The 21021-nt window shown below is 51.2% G+C and overlaps 2 long non-coding RNA genes across 5 annotated transcripts; both read right to left on the reverse strand.

The window, feature by feature from the left end:
* Positions 1-8894: 8894 nt before the first annotated feature.
* LOC128626739 (uncharacterized) lies at positions 8895-14793 on the reverse strand. The gene is made up of 3 exons (XR_008390792.1): positions 14519-14793; positions 13715-13788; positions 8895-10277 (listed from the first exon to the last, which is right to left on the reverse strand). It is a non-coding gene; the product is annotated as an uncharacterized LOC128626739 (long non-coding RNA).
* A 359-nt stretch (positions 14794-15152) lies between these two features.
* On the reverse strand, positions 15153-20397 carry LOC119040409 (uncharacterized). Of its 4 annotated transcripts, XR_005080853.2 has the most exons (5): positions 17042-17072; positions 16532-16674; positions 16124-16260; positions 15751-15775; positions 15153-15434 (listed from the first exon to the last, which is right to left on the reverse strand). It is a non-coding gene; the product is annotated as an uncharacterized LOC119040409 (long non-coding RNA). The 4 variants fall into 4 exon arrangements; XR_008390796.1 differs by lacking the exons at positions 16532-16674; positions 17042-17072 and adding an exon at positions 20325-20397; XR_005080852.2 differs by having other exon boundaries at positions 15153-15336; positions 16532-17062.
* Positions 20398-21021: the final 624 nt, after the last annotated feature.

Here is a 21021-nt window from a genome sequence, read left to right on the forward strand (position 1 = left end):
CTCCTGCCCCCCTGTCCCCACAGCCCCTCCTAGCAACCACCCTCCTCTCTTCCTGTCAGAAAGGAAACTCGTGGTCTCCTCCAGTTTCCTCTTGAATCCTGGAAGCGCCCACTCAGCCTCCAGCTCATCCGCCAACTCCCATGCAGTTTGCTGAAATCACCCTGCTGAAGGTCCCTCCGGGACAGGTGGCTCTGGGCCTCCCACTCCCGCTCCTGCTCTGCGGCCCCTGACAACCGCCTCTTCCAGGAGCGACAGGCTGGCTCCTTTAGTTTCCATGACACTGCGCTTTCCCACATCCCTGGGTTTCTGACAGCTGGTGGAGTGGCCTCCTCCTGCTTCCTCCCCATGGGCTTGCCTTTGGCTCTCACCCTCTCCTTGTGCCCCAGGCTCCCGAGGACAGCTCCTCCCCTGGGGCCTCTGCTGCCTCCCACACCGCTGCCCCTCTGGCCTCTGGCCACCCACTGTCCTCCACCCCCAGGCCCGTGGAACATGGCCAGGGTTTACAGGAGCTCTCACCCCACCCCCACACCACGAAGGGTGTTATAAAACACAGATGTCAGACTGCTGGGCTCCAGAGGGGTTCCAAGCACAGGCTGGCCAGCCAACCTGGGGGGCGTCAGTCTGGAGACTTAAACAAGCCCCCGGCGCCTGCGTTACTGTGGATCTGTGAGAGGCAGCCCAGTGTAAGCATGGGAGCCCAGGACTCTGTAATCTTCTCTGTGATCTCAGGCTGGCTCATTTACTTGCTCATCCATTTGTTTAGCAGATGTGAATTGAGCCTCTACTGTGTGCCAGGCTCTGCCGAAAACCCAAACGGAAAACCAAAGTGGCTTCCCACACCCTTGAAGTTTAGCTGGAGTCATGGCATTAACCAAATAACATCCAAACGAATGCTGAATTGTGACTGTGACCAGCAATGGGCACGGGATGCTGTGAGACCCCGTCGCCAAATGGTCTTATTGGGGAGGGCAGGCTTCCTCCGGAGCCTGACCTTCAACTCAGATCTGAAGGACGAGAGTGGGGTTGGGAGGTGTGACAGCTGAGTGAGCGGCCCCCAAAGATGTCCACGGAATCTATGAACATGTTACCTTACGTGGCAAGAAAGATGTGATTCGGTTAATTAAGGATCTTGAGCTGGGAGAGCCTCCTGGGGTGTCTGGGCATGTACGATGCAGCCGCAGCGGTCCTCACATGAAGGGGGCAGGAGGGTCAGAGTGAGAGGAGACGTGACGACGGAAGCAGAGGTCGGAGTGATGTCATTGCTGGAAGGAGGCCATGAGGCAAAGAAGCCTCTAGAAGCCGGAAAAGGCAATGAAATGGATCCTGCCCTAGACCTCCAGGAGGAGCAAAGTCCTGCTGACCCACCTTGGACTTCAGACCCCCAGAACGATGAGAGAATATATTCACGCTGCTTTAAGCCACAAACTTTGGGGTAACTTGTTACAGCAGCAATGAAAAACTGACACATAGAAGAACGGAACAGCATGTGCCAAGGCCAGGAGTAGGAAAGGGCTGCCTGTGATCTAAACACAGGTGTGGTTGGTGTGTATGTGTGGGCAGGGGTGAGGTGGTGGGAGCAATGAGGCTGGACAGCTGGGCAGGTATTTCAAGCAGCGATTGATTGATTGATCAATAGACCCCTCTAAGCCTCAGATTTCTCACTGGTAAAATGATGACTTCATAGGGTTGTTGAGAAAACTAAATGAAAGGGCATATGTAATAAGTGTAGCTCTAAGTAAATGCTCATTTAATGTCAAACCTTGTTATGATCCTGTGGTTTTCCCACTGGGCTCTGTGGAGCCCTGGGAATTCTGTGAGGCTCCTCTGTGGCTGAGGAAGGGGGAGGGAAAAGGGGATGAGGGGGAAGGGAGGGGGAAGGAGGGGGAGGAAAAGGGGGATGATCCGGGGCAGTTCTGCCCTCAATCAGAGCGACTGAGTTTCTACTACTTTGCACAATGAATTTGGTTTAAGGTCACATTGGAATGAAAGCTTCCTCAGCTAAAGCACAGCTTGAGAACCCCTGCTGTGGCCTGCCTCCGCTTCTTCCAGTAGTGAACCCTCGCCTGGAGGGGCCCCCACAACCCCTGTCGCATCAGAGCCAGCTGGAGGGCCCAGTCCCCCAGCCACCAGTGCTCGCTTCTCTGTGGTCTAGCGGTCAGTGCCCTGGGGTCAGACTGGGGGCTTTGTAGCTTGGAATCCACTTTCCTTCAAGGCATTTCCTGTGAGCTGTGGTACATGTTTACGTGCATCTGTCTTCTTTCACATCAGGACTCGAAGGTCCACGCAGGCTTTGTCTTGTCAACCACAGTATCTTCAGCGCCCGACGCCGTGTCTGGCACGTGGCAATCATAGGAAACACTCGGAAAGTGCTTGTCCCAGGCACTGTTCCACACACATTTGCACACTTGGTGCTTCACCCTAACACAAGTCGGCTCTCAGGATGTGTTCCATTCGTGGCTTCACATCAATTATACCCCTGGGGTGGGTTTCTTGGCCTCTTTGGACCACCGTGTCCTTGTCTGTAAAATGAGGAATAATAACATGGACGGTGGTGATGGCGAGGACGAAATGCTGTCCTCTGCCTTCGGGTCTGGACACAGCAGGCACTCGGAGAGGGGGGCCATTATAACGACCTCACTGCGCTGGGTGCCAAATCGCCTGGTGCTAGCAGCCCAGTCTTGACAGGGTCCCTGTCGCAATCTCGTCCCCTGGGCCACAGTGGGCTCCTTCCCTCATCAGCCAAGTCACTTCCTGCAAAGTTTCTCCTGCTCATTCCTCCTCCTCATTCTCCCCAGGGCCCAGCCCAGCTCCTCTACCTTTCTGGGCCCCAGCTGCCCCCATTCCAATCAACCCTCCAGTGAAATTCAGGCAGCTGCTTCCTCCTGAACTTCCCTTCCACCACCTCCTTTCCTCCTGGAGCCCCAGAAGGCCCCTGCCGGCATCCTGAGGACCAGTGTAAGTCCACACCCTGCCCAGTCGCTCCCAGGCTGCCACCAGCACCCACCGCAGGAGCCTCTACCTGTGTCCTGGCCGCACCTGCCAGCCTTTGCTGAGCCCTCCCCTGAACCCCTCCAGTACCCGGTGTACCTGCATTATGACACATACGTGCCGTCTGTATGTGTCTGTCTTTCTCACATCTAATGTAGATGTGATGTCTCTGTGAAAACCCTGAGGGCAATGACTGGCTTCTGTCCCTTTCACTGTTAAGTAATTCTGGAATTTGTCCCTTTGTCGTCATTCCCACCACCACCATCCTAGTTGAGGCTACGTCAGTCTCTCACCTGGGCAGTCACAAAATGCCACGGTCTGTCTCCTCTGGCCTGCCTTCTCCCATTTGTCATGGGGGGTAATCCTTTGACAGCACAGATGAGTCAATGGCACCCCCTTCAAGGGCCCCAGTTGCCGTTGGATGGAGCCCTTATGCCCAGCCCCACTCCCTCCTCGTCTGACTGGGTCCAGACACAGCGAACTGCCTCCCAGTGGCTTGAACGGACTGGACTCTTCAGACGGTCAAAATACTCATCTGGGCCCTGGCTGGTGTAGCTCAGTGGACTGAACACGGGCCTGTGAACCGAAGGATCTCGGTTCAATTCCCAGTCAGGGCACATGCCTGGGTTGCAGGCCAGTTCCCAGCAGGGGATGCATGAGAGGCAACCACACATTGATATTTCTTTCCTTCTCTCCTTCCCTTCCCCTCTAAAGATAAATAAATAAAAAAATTAAAAAGAAATACTCATCTCTGTGCCCCAGTCACCCTTTTGTCCTCCCTTCTACCCCCTCTACCACTGGCTAGCTCCTGCTTACACCCAGATCTTAGCTTGGGCACATGCCTCCCTGTGAAGGGCTCTCCGTATCTGCAGCCTTGGCCCGGTGGCCCCCTCTGAGAGCCCGCAGTACCCGCACGGTCCTGCTCTGTTGGAGATCCTGTCTGTAATAGCCCCCTCGCCCGACAGCTCCTTGAGGGCAGGGCCCCTGTCTCCATCACCCAGGAGCCAAGCACCATTCCATGCACGTAGCAGATGCTGAACACACACCTACTCAGTGGAACCGAATTACTCGGGAAGCTCAGTCAGGCTCCCACATCTCTCCGCCTGTCTAAATCCTACCCACTCTTCCTGATAACAAAAACAAGGGCGGCCATTTACTGAACATTTATTATGTGCCTGGCACTATGCAAAGCGCCTTTGTTTCTTCCTCTTCACTATGCCCGTGCGGTAGGAACAATTTTATGGAAGTGAAGGCTTAGAGAGGTGACACACAGCTAGACAGGGGGCAGACCTGCATCGTTCCCCAGCCAGCTGACTCCCTTCTCAACAACCAGGTCGATACTGTCCTCCATTCCCACTCGTCCCCACCTTCTCCATGAAGCCCTCTCTTTCCTCCGGCCCCCAGGGTCTCTGTCTTCCCCAGATCCTTCTGGCTGCTTCACCTATACCTGTAGCTTCCCGAGTGCATACTGCCCTGCTTGGCTCTGTAATACAGAGGTATCTCTAACCAGGGATAAACTCCTCAAGGGCAAGGGCTAGGAGCCCCCAGATACCAGCACAGTGCCAGACATATGGTCGGTGCCCAGTTAATATCCCCTCACTCACCAGCGCAACGAGGCCAGGTCCCCAGGCTTTTGTCCATCCAAAGAGGTAGCCTGGGTGCTTCTGAGTTTTCTTCTACCCCTACGATTCCATTTAAACAATGAAGAGAAGTGTCGGAGCTCATGGGTATTAATGGAGAACCCTGGCATCTTCCTAATCCTGATGATTCCAGATGTTGCGAATCACAGGTGCCCAGAAAACTCAAGGGAAGGGTGTGCCGAAGTTCACTGAGGCCACATTTGTGAGCTGCATCGCTGACTTCATTATTTCTGTCTAGGGAGTCCCATTTTTTTCCTTCCTTCCTTTTTTTTTTTTTTTTTACCATAATACATTCCTAGAAATTATGTCATAAAACAGATGATCAAAAAGAGATTGTGTTTTGTCCGCAACAATTTTGGGCACAGAGCACTTTCTATACGCAGGTAGCGAGCAAGGTGGTGGGTGGTAAACTTAAATACGATATGACTTCTGCTCTCGGGGTTCTCCCTGTCCTGCTACTGTCATGGAGCAACGCAGCACAGTAACAGGCACTGAGTTTTCACATCCTTGCTCCCATCTGCCTCTCCAAGGTCTCCCTGTTTCTAGAAGTTTCCTGTGGGGGTCTCGTGTGGGCTTATGCCTGAGCCCAGACCTTGCTGAGATTTCCGTGGTTGTTCTCAGTCCTGCTCGCCCCCCCCCCCCGCACTCTGACCTGCCCCCCTGCACTCTGACCCCCACCCCTGCTGGGCCCCATGGCTGACGATGGAGCAGGTCCTGGGCCTGGGGTGACAGCACAGAGCACTCCCCTCTCCTTCTAGAGCCACACGCTACCAGGGAGTCGGAAAGCTGGGCTGCCTGAGCCCCAGTGTCTACAGAGCTTTCAGTGAGACAGTCTGTCCATGTCTGATGCAGCTGCCGAGGACCTCTTCTGTCCCCTCATGCACACACGTGCACACATTTACACACACAGATGGAGACACTTGCAGATACACATACAACTCAGACCTAGTTCCACTGGCTCCAAGCTCAGAGGCTGAGCTAGGTTACATTCAGATGCCTCCCAGCCCCTCCAATAACTAAGGCTCTCTCGCTGGGGCAGAGGTGTCAGCTGGACCTTCTCTGCCGGTGGCTGAACTCTCACCTGGACGCTTCCTCGTTCCCCGCTGCAGCATCAGCTCAGGCAGCCCGGGCCACCCCTCCGACAGGAGCCGGGACAAGTCCCAGCCGTGCCAGAGACGCAGACCTGCAGCCTCACCTGCTCCTCTCGCACACGCCTCCTCGTTTATGCTCAGGGTCAGAGAAAACGCAAGGGGGAAATGATCCAAGAAGTTTTGATTCTGGGAGATTTTAGTTTCTTTTTTCTACCCTGCTGTCTTTTTTTTTAAGTTAAAAAAAATGAGCATGTATCACTTTTACAATCCCACCAATAAAACGTTTTAGATGTGGTGAAAGCTGTTAAAATAAAAAATTAACAACACAAGCTGTAGAAGTGAAGAGGGGGAAAAAAAGATGAACTCTAGGGTGTTAAGAGGAAGTAAAAAAGTTCCCACAAGGAATACTGTTACCTCTGGGGGTTCCTGAACAAACGGATCATAGATACAGCTGAGAATATACCACAAAACTAAATGCCATAGTAACTGTCGGTCTACACAATTATTCAAAATAGTGAATTGATTTTCCAGGCCCTACTGTATATATAAAATCAATCTCACATTGGTTACATAAGGGCCTGTGATGAACTTTTAAGTATACGTATCGCATATGAAAACATGCACAACTTTTGTAACATACCAAGGCACAGGAGGTTGGGGAAAATGAACAACAGCACACCTGTAATTGACAATCGTTTCGTTCACCCTCAACTTCAGAGGTGGTGCGATGCTCGGCCTCATGCCTTCATTTTCTCCGAAGCAAGCAGAGATGTTAAAGTCACTCCTTAGATGACAGAGCTCAGCTAGTTGAGGACAAGGGGTGCGATTTAGGTGTCTGTTTGCTGATGATAATGATACTGTATCTTTGACCAAAAATTGTTTTAAATGTAGGGAAGGGCCGACCCAGAATCTTTTCCTCCTCTCCTTCTTCCACGCCTGTGTATAGAAAGTCACAAGGCAGGGGTCAGGGTCAGGGTTAACACAGGCTGGGGGAGTGCTGCTGCGGGCTCTGAAGACAGCCTTCTGCCCTTCCGGCCCAGCTGCTGTGACTGTAACTGACAGCCATCAGGGCACAGAGCCCTCCATGCTGACTGCTGACGCTGGGCCTGCTCTCTTCACCTGGGACGGTGGCAAGAAAGAGGTGGGTGGCGGCTGATGCGCAGACACTTATCAAGCCACATCAGTGGAGTCAGAATTCAAGTATGTCTAGGATGGAAAGGGCCTTTGCTATCAGCTGTTCCAGACTCTAAGAACTGCCACCACGGACACAAGAAAGGGCACTCTCTGTGCCTGGGGTTACAACAGAGATGGCATGTAATTGTCACAACTGTGGGGGATAAGTAATATCATCCCCATTTTACAGACGAGAAAACGGAGGATCGGCGAGCCTAAGAAATGTACCAGTATTAGTTTGCCAGGGCTGCGTAACTAAGTGCCACAAACTGGGCGCCTCAACAGCAACTTACTGCCCCTCAGCTCTGGAGGGGAGAAATCTGAAACCAGGGGTCACAGCGTTGGCTCTGGGGGCCCCGAGGGAGAATCTGTGCCATCCACACCTCTCTCGTACCTCTTGGTATTTGCCAACAATCTTTGGTGCTTGTTGGCGTGTAGGTGCATCACCCCATCTCTCCCTTCACCTTCACCTTGCATTCTCCCTAAGTGTGTCTCTGTCCAAATCTCCCCTTCTATAAGGACACTGCTGACACTGGATTAGGGCCCAGTATAATGACCTCATGTTAATGTGATTACCTCTGTAAAAACCCTTTTTCCAAAAAAGGCCACATCCTGAGGAACCAGGGCTTAGGACTGCAACATATTTCTTGGGGGAACTTTTTGGGATTTCAAGGATTCAGTCCATAACATAAAGATCTCACTTCTGGTAAGCAATGGAGTCAATATTCAAAACCTAGAAAATCAGATGCCAGCTCTTCTCCAAACCCTGCTCCGCCTTCTCTCTGGCTTTTTCTGTCCCCCGACTCTCTTTCGTAGGACACATCTACCAAGTGGGGAGCAGGGACTAAGGAAGGTGTAACCCACTGCCACTTTCAAGGCTTACCCAGGCCTAGTCAGCCCTCTGTATATGTGTGCAGAGGTTCTCTCACCCAGAGACGGTCAGCTCTGGAGTGTGCACACAGGAGTGTGCCACGTCTCACTTGGGCGGCCCTGGGGTGCACTGCCCAGACCCCCTGCAAAAAGAACTTGTTCTTGAGCTGTGGGGAGTGTCTCACCTGCAGTGACACCTCATCACACCCCCAGGTTAGGCTGCCAGCCAGGGACTGGCCGAGGCTGGGGCACAAAGGCCTGGAGTTTCAACCTGAAGTGGAGCAATTCTGAGGGGCTATTTCAGATCTGGAGTTCTCACAGGGTGGGCCGAGGTTGTCTCTGGGTCTAAATCACTGCTAGACTTCTGCACACCCACCCAGATGCCCCCTCCTTTCCTCAGGTGTTGTCGTAAGAGTGCTCCCTCAAACCTCCTGCATGCTCAACTCCATCATCTGAGTCAGCTTCCTGGGAACCCCACCCTGGGACCGGCCTCTCCAGTGACTCAGATCAGCATTTGGTCCTGCATACGGAGAGCCAAATGGACATACAAAAAGATACTCAGTGTCTCCAAGTACCAGAGAGAGGCACATTAAAGCCACAATGAGATATCACCTCACACCTGTCAGAATGGCCAGCATCAATAACTCTACAAACAAGTGTTGGTGAGGATGTGGAGAAAAAGGAACCCTGGTGCACCATTGTTGGAAATGCAGATTGGTGCAGCCACTGTGGAAAAAAGTATGGAGTTTACTAAAAAAAATAATAATAATAAACATGGAACTGCGTTTCGACCCAGAAATACCACTTCTGGGAATATATCTGAAGTAACCTGAACCACTAATTTGAAAGAATATACGCCCCTCCATGTTCACTGCATCATTATTTACAATAGCCAATATTTGAAAACAGCCCAAATGCCCATCAGTACGTAGTGGATGAAAATGCTGTGGTATATTTGCATAATGGAATACTACTTGGCCATAAAAAAGAAGGAAACCTTACCCTTCGTGATGGCGTGGATGGACCTGGAGAGCATTATGCTAAGTGAAATAAGCCAGTCAGAGAAAAACAAGTACCACATGGTATCACTTATATGTGGAATCTAATGAACAAAATTAACTACCAGACAAAATAGAAACAGACTCATACAGTCAGAGAACAGACTGACAGCTGTCAGAGGGGAGGGGTCTGGGGGGCTGGGGGAAAAAGGGAAGGGATTAAGCAAAAAAACCAAACAAACAAAAGCCTCATAGACACAGACAACAGTATTTTGATGACCAGAGGGAAGGGGGTTGGGGGAGGTAGAGGAAGGAAAAGGGGGGTAAATGGTGATGGAAAGAGGCTTGACTTGGGGTGGCAAACACACAGCACAACATACAAATGATGTACAATAGAATTGTACCCCTGAAACCTACAAAGTTTTATTAACCAATGTCACCCCAATAAATTCAATAAAAATTTAAAGAAACAAAAACCATTTTGTCCTGAAGCTGCAAAGAGGAAGCACTAAGAGGCCAAAGCCACTTCTGCCTGGGAGATGGGCCCCAGCTTTCAGCTTTTCCCAGGCCCGCCCAGAGTTTGGCACCACCCGAAATCAGATGACCGACACCTTTCTCCCTTTCTTCCACAAACATTTGTTGAGAATCTAGTATGTGCCTAGTACTGTTCTAGATACTAGAAATACAGCAGCGGGGGTAGGGGGGACCCCAGAAAAACCCATATGCTCATGAAGCTTACATTCTAGCAGGGGGAGCAGAAAATTATTAAATAAATCAGTCAAATGACATCACTTGGCGACAGTGCTGTGGGGAGGAAAAGGGCAGGGGGTGCAGAGAGTTGGGAGCAGGTAGGAAGGGTTGCAGTGGCTAGGAGGTCCTTGGGGAAGGGCCTTTCAGACAGCAGACAGCAGGCGCAAGTACAAAGGCCCTGAGGCAGGAGCGTGCTGTGCTCTCCAGGATTAGAACGGAGGCTCACATAACTGAAGCAGAGGGGAGAGCAGGAAGCAGTAAAACCAGAGATCATGAGAGATGGGGGATATGGAACTGCGGGTGCGAAGGGCTTCCTAGGCTGTTATAGGGACTTTGGCTTTGACTCTGGGTGACACTGGAGCCACCAGAGGGCTCTAAGCACAAGAGAAGCATGATCAGATGGAATCTTTCAAAAGATCACTCCAGCTGCTAAAAGCAGGAGACCTCTTAGATTGTTTCAGTAAAACCAGGTGGGTTGTGGTGGTGGCCCAGGCGGGAGACTGGGGTGGGAGTGGTTGGACTCTGGAGAGATCTGGGAACAGAGCTCACGGAGTTGTTATTGATCCTTCCGAGAGAGCCAGCTATGGTCACAGACGTGGGTGCAGCCAGCCGTGTTTCTCAACCTGACAATCAGCGAGTTGTGGCTTTGGATCCAGACATGCCTCAGTCCAATTCCCAACTCCAGCTACACTAGCCACTTGTCGCCAACAGGTTATGTCAACTCTCCGGGTCTCTGTTGTTGTTGTGTTTCCTTTTTTACCTGTAAACTGGGGATAACAATTCTAATGTCATGGGATTACTGGTGAAGATTAAATGAGATTAAGAAAACAAGAAGTGACAGACACGACTAATTGTGATTGTTTTAAATGATGCTGTTTTCCGCGGGTCCTGGAAATGGAGCAGAGGCCCATGGGGGCTGGAGCGGGCAGAAGACGGGGGCAGAGAGAACTGCAGGAGGGGATGGGCAAAGCTCGGGGCAGCCAGGACAGCCCCCCCGGGGAGCACTGGGGTGGGGACAGAACAGAGTTCAGGACACGCACTTGCCTTCCGAGGCCGGGCTTTGGGATCCCAAGGCTCGGGCGGCTGGGGCAGGAAGGCCTTTAGAGAAGAGATGGCTAGAGGGAACTCCTTGGATGGAGGTGGGGCCGTGGAAAATGGGAACATCCCCAAGTTCTGGAAAGGATGAGCTCATCCCAGTGGAAGCCAATCAAAGCTCTCCCCTGGGCAGGCAGAAAAGGCTTTTACCAGGCCAAAAACTGCAGAGATATCTAGCAGCTGCCAAGAAAGGAAGCCAGGCCAGCCCTGGGCCCACGGCCATACGCCCCAGGGGCCCCACCCTGGCTAGAAAAAGAGACTAGGGGAGAGCTGGGGGGAGCCCAGAAGCCAAAAGGGGTGGGGGCGGTCTGCTGTCTGGTGTGATGGGCACGCTCCTGGAAAAACCGGTTAGGTCCTGGTCGGAGGCAGCCAACAGAGCTCCCTGCATTTCTTTTTGCTTAAGAAAGACAAAAAGCAGGATCAGCAGGCCTTCCATTAGAGATGTTCTACTGATTTATACGTATGTTTATTTCCCCCAATATAGCGAAGTTCTCCCTAATTAGAGGGATCCTTATTGGTGAGCACAGGTGGGTTCAGATCCCAGTACTGCTGGTTACCCGGGCAGGGTGCTTGGCCTCTGAGCCTCACAGCAGTGACTCGCAGGTGTTTGTGCGGCGGCCATCTTCTCGGCCCCTCCCACACCCCAGGTGTCAGGAGCATGAAAGGAGACATAATGAGTGTGAAGGTAGACACTGGCAGGTGTGTGGCTGGGTCTCTCCTGTGTCATGAAAGTTATGGGGGCTGGTTTCTAAAAGTCAGAGGAAAGAGGTGGGGTCTGGAACCTCAGGAAGCAGCCCATGGCCGCCCAGGATGCTGGGGCAGCACCCCTAGTCCCCCAGTGGGGTGAGGTCCTAAAGCAGACCCCATCCCCACTGTGGCGCCACCATCTGTCCCCACTTCTCCCAGGTCCTAAAGTAATGGTGCAGAGCACTTGAGAGAGGACACATGATTTCACCAGCCACCTTTGGGGACAAAGATGCCCCCCGACACTGTCACTCTGGACAATGTTGTCCAGAGGCACTGACGTCAGCCAGAAGCAGAGGCTGGCTGGGAGCTTTTCTGGTAAGCTTTTCCTCGAAGCGCCCTCTGGGAGGGACCAGGCTGGGACCAGGGCCAAGCCCTGCAGCTGCTCCGCGCCGGCTTGGCGAGGTTTCCGGTTCGCCTGCTCCGACCGCCGCCATCCTGGGGCTGTGGGTGCAGGGGTGTCTGGCTGGCCATTCCCATCCCTGTCACCCCTCCTCCAAGAAGGCATTCCAGCCCACCAAGTTCAGATTCTTTAAGTCTCCTGGGGGCAGGAATGGAAAGCGAGTCCCTCCCCTCCTCCTCCCTGCCCTCTCCCACTTTCCCCATCCCACCCCCACCCACCTCCGCCCTCCGTGACTATTCTTACTTTAATTATGTTTTATTGATCATGCCATTACCGTGTCCCGATTTTCCCCCTTTGTCCCCCTCCATCCCACTCCCTCAGGCAATCCCGCATCATCGTTCATGTCCACTCCATGACTATCCTTTGCCTGATCGTGTAACAGGCTTTGAAAACCAAATGAGTCTTACTTCTAAGTAACTCAGTAGAGAGCAGAAGCTCTGACCTGTGGCCCCCAAGCAGGGTTTTTCAGGATAAGGTGTCACAGGATTTTGGAGTGGATGCCAGGACCGCCTGAGCCAGGCCAGTGCCCTTTGCCTCCGGGTGCAGGCATTGCGCCCTCGGCGCTTCACGGGCATTACTTAATCCCAACAGACGATGACAGCGTGAGGGAAACACTGAGAGCTCTGGTTTACAGACCGGAGAAGGGATGCGAGCACTTGCCTAAGGTGACACACAGAGCCCGTGTTGGAAGCCAGGTGTGGTGACTTCCAAACTGAGCTCTTTGCCACCAGGGTACAATTGTCAGCTGGCGTTCCAAGGACCATTTCCTTCGTGCCTCTGGGTCCGCCAGGAGTGCCTGAGCCCTGCGGCCGAGGGCGCCAGGGAGTAGAAGCACGTTCTTCCCCCTCCGCGTCCCGGAGTCTCCCAGCACACTGACCGACTGGAGCCTCTGAAAAGTCCCGCAGTGCGGAAACCTATTTAACTCTCTCTAATCCAATATTTCCCTAACTTATTTGCACTTGAAATTCCCACTCCTTTTTTTTTTTTTTTAACTGGACACTCTTACTATCCCAGAGTTTTGGGAGATACCACACAAAATAACGTCACTTATCTTGTTCGAATAGTGTCTGGCGTATATTAAGAGCTCAATAAACACTGATTGAATAACACAAACGCACTTTTCCCTCTTTGGGGGTTATCCTAGTGCATCAGGACATTCCTTTCCCTGAAGAGTGCCTCAGCTGCGAGGATACTGCCGGCCCCTCCTGCTGGCCCCTGGATGGGGGCTCCTGGCTGTGCTGCTCTTGAGGAAGAAAACGCCATTTGGGCAGCTCCCGGGGCCTCTAGTGCAGCCCCTCAGAGGTCTCTATTCTAAGAACGCAGGGGAGGCTCTGAGACGATTCAGTTTTGGTGTAGGAACGTGGGAATGGGAGAAGGTGGGAAAACTTCCCCTTCATTGGCCCTCCCCAACCCTCCAAGCCCTCAGTGCAGGACATGGAAGATGGTGAGGGGTCCTTGCACCCCTGCTGCCCTCACGTCCCCATTTGCTCCTCGGTTCCCTGCTCCGCCCCACCCCTTCCTCCCTCTATTTTGTAAATCCAGTCTATCAGCCTGTCCTACTTCCTACCCTTCCAGACTCGGCTTGAACACCAAGGTTGGAAGTGGAGGTCCTCACCGGGGACAATGACCCCACAGAGGAGCCGGGCCCTGCCTGCAGAGGTGTAATTGCTGTGGAAGGGGACCTGGACCTCCTCTGAGTCTAGAACCATGAACTCTCACCGACACCCATCACCCTTCCTCCCATCCTCCGGCTGCACCCCCTTGGCAAGCCTCCCACCCTAGTGCGGAGGCCACTGCGCCCTCTCCTCCCCCCCCTGGGTGCTGCTGGAGACGCCACCACTGTCGGACTGGCCTCGCCTCACACTCGGACTCCCGACTCGGTGCCACCACCTGCCAGCTCACGTGCCAGTCCCGGGTCCCACAGTCATCAACCACGTACAGTTCTGGGCCAGCATTACTCACCCCATGCTCCCTTCTGACCTCAGGCCTGGTGCTTCGCTCCTTGTCTCCTCCCACCGAGCAAAAAATTGAGGCCACTGGAATCATATGACTCCATCAAACTCTTGTTCCCTACCGACTCCACTACCACCATCCCCACTGCTTTCCTGTTAATTTTAGATGCAGGCCAAAATCCAGTTCAAACCCCCAGCCTATGGAATTAGGCTGCCAGGGTTCAAATCCCTTTTATATCATTTCTTGGCTGTATGATCTTGGGGCAGATTCTTTAATAAACTCAGTGCCTCAGTTGCCTCGTTAGTGAAATGGGAAAATGAGAGTTGAAAGATGAATTAAATGAGAAAAGGCACACTGAGAGCTAAACACAGGCCTGGCTTGTAGCAAATGCTGACAAGAGCTTGTTATTATCACCTCCCCCTCTGCTTCCTTCAAACCTTGTTCCATCATCACGAACCTCTCCCGGCTTCTCACTCACTCCTGTCAGCCTATAAAGATGCACAAGTTCCCCCCATCCTAAAATAGCTCTTCTTGATTCTATGTTCCCCATTTCTCTTGCACCTTCTCATCCAAACTTCTCAGTGATCTTTGCCACCTCGCTTCTTCCTTATTTCCCTCTTGCTCCCCAGCCCGCTGTGATGGGGCTTCTGGTTCTACCACAGTTCTGACATTTGTCAGGGTGACAAGGACCTGGCCAAGGCCAGTGGGCACTTCTCAGTCCCTGACTTCTGCCTGCTGCACTTGACTTTGTTGATCATTTTCTCCTTTGTGAAGTGGTGGACAGCTGGACTTCCGTGCCTTCTTATCACTCACCTGCGTCTTGTGGTGCTTCCCCACTTTCCTTCTGTCTCCTCACAGGGCCCTCTGCTTGCCCAGGAATGCTAGTTTCCCCTGCGTTTGTCCGTAGCTTCTGGGTCTCCTCCACCTTCTCGCTTCTTTCAAGTGTAGCTCTTGTGGCTTCTACTTCCATTTGATTAATACCTGCTACAAAGTGCATTGTGTCACCCCCAAACTCATATGCTGAAGCCTTAACCCCCAATGTGACTGCATTTGGAGACAAGACCTTTAAAGAGGCCATTAACATTCAGTGAGGTAGTGAGAATGGGGCCCTAATTTGTAGGACAGATGTCCTTACCAGAAGAGGAAGAGATACCAGAGACCTCTCTTCTGGGCTCACACAGAGGAAAGGTCATGTGAGGACACAGTGCGAAGATGCCATGTGAAAGCCAGGAAGAGAGTTCTCACCACAACCCAACTGCTGGCACATCGATCTTGAACTTCTAGCCTCTACAACTGTGAGAAAATAAATTTCTCCTGTTTAACCCAGACTGTGGCATCTTGTTATGGCAGCCTGGGCTGACTAATATAACACCTAAGTATATCAGTTAGCTTTTCCTGCAAAACAAACCCTTCCAAAATTCAGTGGCTGAAAATAACAAGCATTTATTTGTTCTGGGCTCAGCTAGGTGGTTCTTCTGGTCTTGGCCAGGTTCACTCATGTGTCTGTGGTCAGCTGCTGGTTTGGCGGGGGGCCTCAGCTGGGATGGTTCGCCTCTGCTCTGTATAGTCTCTCATCCACCTGCAGACAGGCCCAGCCTTGTTTCCATGGCAACACAGCAAGCAGGGTGGTGCTTTGGAAGAAGTCACAAATTAGAGGCAGAGTTCTGGGCCTTTTCATTTACATCTGGTATCTGGTAGCTGACTTCTCAATATCAAGACACCTTGGGCACTGAATCAGGAATATAGAAAGATAGTTAAATAGGTAAACTCTTGGAAACCACCTAGCACTGGCGTGCAAGTGAAGTAGGAAACTTTATTCACTGGCACCTAGCATTTTAAGGGTTAGTCGGCAGGGCTCGATAGAGGTATAGTGAGAAGGATGAGGAAAATGGGCCACCTCCAGGTAGATGGTTCGGCGGACTGAATGGAGGGTGGAGATAATTTGTTGAGCACTTACTATGTGCTGGACACTATTCTAAGCACTTTGCACACACTTACTAAATTTGAACCCCATTTCTACCACTGACCCAGAGAAGGTCACTTACCCTTTCTGTGCCTCAGTTTCTTCATCTGTAAAAGAGACATAATAATGTCGCTTAGCCCAGGAGGCTGAGTTAAATGAAGTATTACCGGTATGACAATAAAATAATACATGTGAGCCACATAGATGTGCCCCGTTTATATGGTCCCCCACAAATATCTGCCATTGTCATTATTGTCTCATTTAATTCTCACAACCCACTCACAGGGTAGGTGCTTTTATCTCCAACTTACGGGAAGGGAAGCTGAGGCTTGGAGAGGTTAAATAATTGCCCTGATTTGCATGGCTAGGATGTGGCTTTGGACCCAGGCAGTCACAACCCCGGGACCTGTGCCCTTCCCCACCGCTGCCCGCGCACGCCCCCCTACCCCGCTCACCAACAGGAAGAGAGCATGCTTGAGGTTAAGATGATGAGTCTGGCGTCAGATGCAGATGTAGAGTCGTCCCTGGGGCATCCAGGTAGAGACTTGTGGTTGGCAGCTGGGTTTGTATTTGGGGTGCGGAAATCAAGACACTGTAGACAGGTGGGGACTAAGTGGTGAGCGGATAAGGTCACACAGGGAGATGGTGCCACATGATAGCAGAGGGGACACACTGAAAGGGTAAGTGGAGAGAAGGACTCCAGGAGGGAGTGTGAGGACAAGCAGCCAGAGAAGGCGGGGAGGGAGGGAGGCCATGCATCTGAGTTTTCTTGGGTTGTGACGTTTAGCTTGGCATAGTAATTAATTAGAGCCCCCTTTCTTTTTAAAAACTGGCCTAGTTTGGAAGATAAATTATACACTCACCCTCCTTAGAGGATCACGGTGGAGGAAGTACCAAGGAGGAGGACTTGCAGGTGTGAAATACCACAGGAAGGACAGGGACATGCTTTGGAAAGTGGCCCACTGAACCTGGGTTTGACAAAACTGATAACCATGGAGGGAGGTTTCTGAGGAAAACGGTGGAAAATAGATTCAAGTCAAAATCTAGATCGAGAGAAGGAGGGATAATAGATGTGCAGAGAAGAGAAGAAAGAGACAGAGGGGCAGCTACAGGGAGCAGGAGAGAAGGACGCCCCCCGTGTGGAAGGAGCAGGTCCGGCCCTGCTGGGGAGAAGCCAACGGGTGGAGAAGGGCAGAGAATCGGTAGGCAGTGGAGATTACTACTGAGGGGTCCAGGTTCCGGGGAGGCAGACAGGGGTGCAGTCCAGATGAGGAAGAGCCCGGAAGAAACATGGGAGATTCAGGAAATGCTGGGCAAAATCATCCCGAGAAGGTGGGTTTCTGGCTCAGAACTGACAAAGGGGGTGACATCACCTTGCAGCATTTTGTCCAGGCTTTGGCAGACCCTGGTCAACAATGTCCAGTCTTGCCTTGGCCACAGACTCTTCACCACCCCCACACCCCTGGAATGCACCCTACGCCAGCGTGATTTTTACCCATGTGTCAGGAGGTTCTTAGCAAACTTAAGGTCACAGAAGAGTCCGGATGACAGTGAGGAAGCTGCACTCCCTGGAACATTTTCCCAGTGCCTGGGAAATCCCCAAATCTGTTCTCTCCAGCCCCCCAAGCTTATCCAAAACTGATCTCAACAGCCATTAGGCAGCCCACTCTTCATTTAAAAAGACTTTCAAAACATGCTCCCACTCCCAAATTTGCAAGTTACTTTCCGCCAGTTACATTCCAAACCAGCTTCCTCCAGACACTTCAGTGCAAGAGTTTCCTTGTTTCCTTAATCCCATTGGTGTGGTTTCTTGAAGGCTCCTCGGAGGAAAGGTCCTCCTGAGGGTCCTTCCTGGAAACCCACAAGCCCATCCCAGGAGTCTGGGCTCCCCGTCTTGAGCAGAGAGGGACACCCTTCCCAGCTGACCACTCCAGGCCTCAGGCCACAGAGCCCTCTGGGTGCTGAGCCTCTGCCCAGGTCCTATTTTTAATGTCCTCCCTTCACCCCGACCCACAGAAAGACAATCTCGGTAAGAATTCCCTTCACCACTTATATTTTACCACTCAATGCATATTAAGTAGAACATGGCCTTCATTTATTTACTCGATTAGTATTTTCAAGTGTCACCATGTTCCAGGTGCAGTGCTAGCCCAGGGTACTGACCCAGAGAAAGTCACTTAGACTTTCTGTGCCTCAGTTTCCTCATCTGTAAAAGAGACATAATATTTGAGAGTAGGGAGTAGGCACTGGTCCCAAATACCCAGGGACCAGTGCCTACTCCCTACACTCAAGGCTTCCAAGGTCAAGCCTCCTCTGTCCTGTAAGAGTCCCCCCACCCTAATAATTCTGAGGAGCTGACAGCATTTAGAATCAGTATCATATGAATGACCACAGAATTCTGGATTAAGATGGCAAAAAGCCTTTATTGCTATTAAACAATACATTCATTTCTATCGAATAGACACCTGTGTAAAACAGCGTAAGACAGTAAGCAGGTCTTCTCATTACTACGCTACCAATGACACACAGAAGTAAGAGCTGCCTCGAAACCCCATGGGTGATCAGTGAGGGGCTCGGGGACAGCCCAGACCCACTGTCCTCTGAACTGGAGGATGGAGGGTCCAGGAGGAAACAGGAGGTGAGAGGGAAAGAGGAAGTAGCCTGGAGAGGAGTTGATGGAGAACGTGGGAAATAGTTGATGGAGTGATGTGGGTGGGCTGGACAGACCGAGGCTGGGGCGAGTCTTTGAATGAACAAAGTCTACCGAAACCCCGCTGATGGCAGGCGAGAGCAAGCCCCAGATACAACTCCCAGTTCATACGTGCCTTGGCCCAGAGGTGGACTTGAGTCCCTCGCATAAAAGGCAGCCCTCCCCCATGGCCCCATCACAATTCTATCCTGACCCCTTTCTCTTGTCATTTCCCCAGTTACAGCCCACCTTTCAGCTAACACTTTATCTCACCCAGTACACATAGCCCTGACCTCTCTCTGACCTGCTTTCCCAACTGCCACTGGACACCTCCACCGATGACCCCACAACCATCTCAATGGCAAAGTTTTATGTGTTTATTCAAAAAGCGTCTTGCAGCCCTGGCTGGTGTGGCTCAGTTGGTTGGAGTGTCATCCCATAACCGAAAGGTTGGAGGTTCAATTCCCAGTCAGGGCACTTGCTTAGGTTTTGGGTTTGGTCCCTGGTTGGGGTGCAGATGGGAGGCGGCCAACTGATGTTTCTCTCACATCAGTGCTTCTCTCTCCCTCCCTCTGTCTCTGGAATCTTTAAATATATCTTTGGCTGAGAATTTAAAAAAAAACAAAACATCTTGCGGCCCTTACTGTGTGCAGGAACCTTTGTGCCTGGCTCAGAGGAGATGTCAACAGCAAACAGACATGGCCCTGACCTTGCTAGGGAGAGAGCTAAGTCAGATAAGCAACGGTGTGGTCACAATAACGCACCCGGACACTGTACTCACAACACCCCGTCTGCACACCTGGGGTAAATAGCATCACCCTTACCAACCAGCAGTTGGAGCCAGACAGGATCAGGGGCCCCCGACACTCTTTCCTCCTCATGCCCACGGGTCAGGTGACTCCCTGTGCTAAATTGTCGACGCCTTTTCTTTCTCCGCAACCTCTGCCGGGGCCACCTCCAGTCTCCACCTCCAAACCCTCCTTACATTTCTGCCTGGGTTTTCTCTTCTAAATTGCAAATGCAGTCACGGTATTCTCAAGATTAAGAACTTTGTCCCCAAAAGCTGCAGGAGCAACAGAGAGAGAGAGAGAGTCAGAAAGTCACTGGAGAAGAAGAACATCATCAAGACTCTCGGTCGACGAGACAGTAAGCAGATGTGGGCCCAGACACACACAGAGGATAGAAAAGAACCAGATAATGTAATAATAAGATAGAACTGCTTTACATGTTTTCTCTATTTTTCTTGTATACATTGATAATATAAGTGCCTGGAAAATCCACCAAAATTGACCATAATTTAGGTAACAAAGAAAAACTTATTAGATTTAAAAAAGCAGACAGAGTAGAACAGTCTTCTGATTGCAATACAAAAAAAAAAAAAAAACCCCTAGAATTTAATAACCACCAGAAGTTAAAAGGTCACTACTACCTGGAAATACTTTTTAATTTATTCTAACTTGAGTTCCAGAGGAAATGTAAACCTAAAATGAAATATTATCTGGAAAATAATAATAAACTCTTTTGAAACATCAAAAAGCAATAAGTAGAACCTTATTCAGGGATCCTTTTTCCTTATCAGGACTGAAAACGCCCCCTAGAGCTTGTACTCCGTGACCCCCTGTCCACATTCCTCTCTGCTCCCATCAGGTTTTGGCTCCAGCCACTCAATTTCTCCAGTTTTGGAAGCTGCCCCCTTCTTATGCCCCTCCACACCTTCACACCTTGATTCCATTTGCCTGAAATATTCTTTCTCTTACTCCCCTGGGAAACTCCTGTTTATTCTTTAAGATTCAACCCATGCTTGGTGATGCTTCACACCCCGTCCCCATGTCCCAAGAGGACTTGGCACCATCTTCTAGAGAAGACAGTGAGTGAAAAAAGACCCTCTGTCAGAGGGCCCTGGCCACTCCCCCAACGTGCAATGTCAACACAGTGCCGCTAACACCCAGCTCCCTTGTCCTGCTCACCTTCTGCCCTTTTGGCTGCTGGCTGTGTTTCTATAGGATCTTCTGCTCTAGGGCAGTTATTCTTGCTGGATAGACAAAACGAAAACAGGAAACTGTGTTAATTCTGCACACTGACAAAGTCATCTGTCCTTAGCTGACCCCTCCCCTTTAGCCTGGCTCATGAATATTCTCTTGTGGAGTTCCCAAATTACAGGTGTCCTTTGAGATGTGAATGCATTTTTGTTTACTTTTGTGTTTTGGGTTTTTTGTTTGTTTGTTTGTTTTGGAGGAAGGTAGGCAAGAAAAGAATTTCCCCCCAAAAATGTGAGAAATGCTAGGCTAAAAAAAAGTTAAACTGGTCTCACATTGAACAACATTATCAGAATGTTGAATTCCCCAATCAGCATTATGAGGCACAATATGCAAATTTCCCCCAAAGTATCTGAACATGGAATTCTTCAGTCAGCCTTGCCCTCTCACATCCTGCAGAACAGCCACTTCTCCAGCAACAGAGTGTGAAGTGCTGTAGTTCTTTCCCCTCCCCTTTACAGCTGACCTGACCTCCTCTGTATGAGGAAGTGGAAGCCACAGCCCCCTGCTCCCTGGTCCAGCCCCTCCCAGCACAGACTCCCTGCCCCTGCACACCTCTCATTCCTCCCCTGTATTCTCAGTGCTCTGTATTTCCTTACTCTACTCCTCTCCTGATTCACTTATCTTT

This window comes from Artibeus jamaicensis, unplaced genomic scaffold (assembly GCF_021234435.1).
Source record: "Artibeus jamaicensis isolate MK-2021 breed Jamaican fruit bat unplaced genomic scaffold, CSHL_Jam_final scaffold_916, whole genome shotgun sequence".
Lineage (NCBI taxonomy): Eukaryota > Metazoa > Chordata > Mammalia > Chiroptera > Phyllostomidae > Artibeus > Artibeus jamaicensis.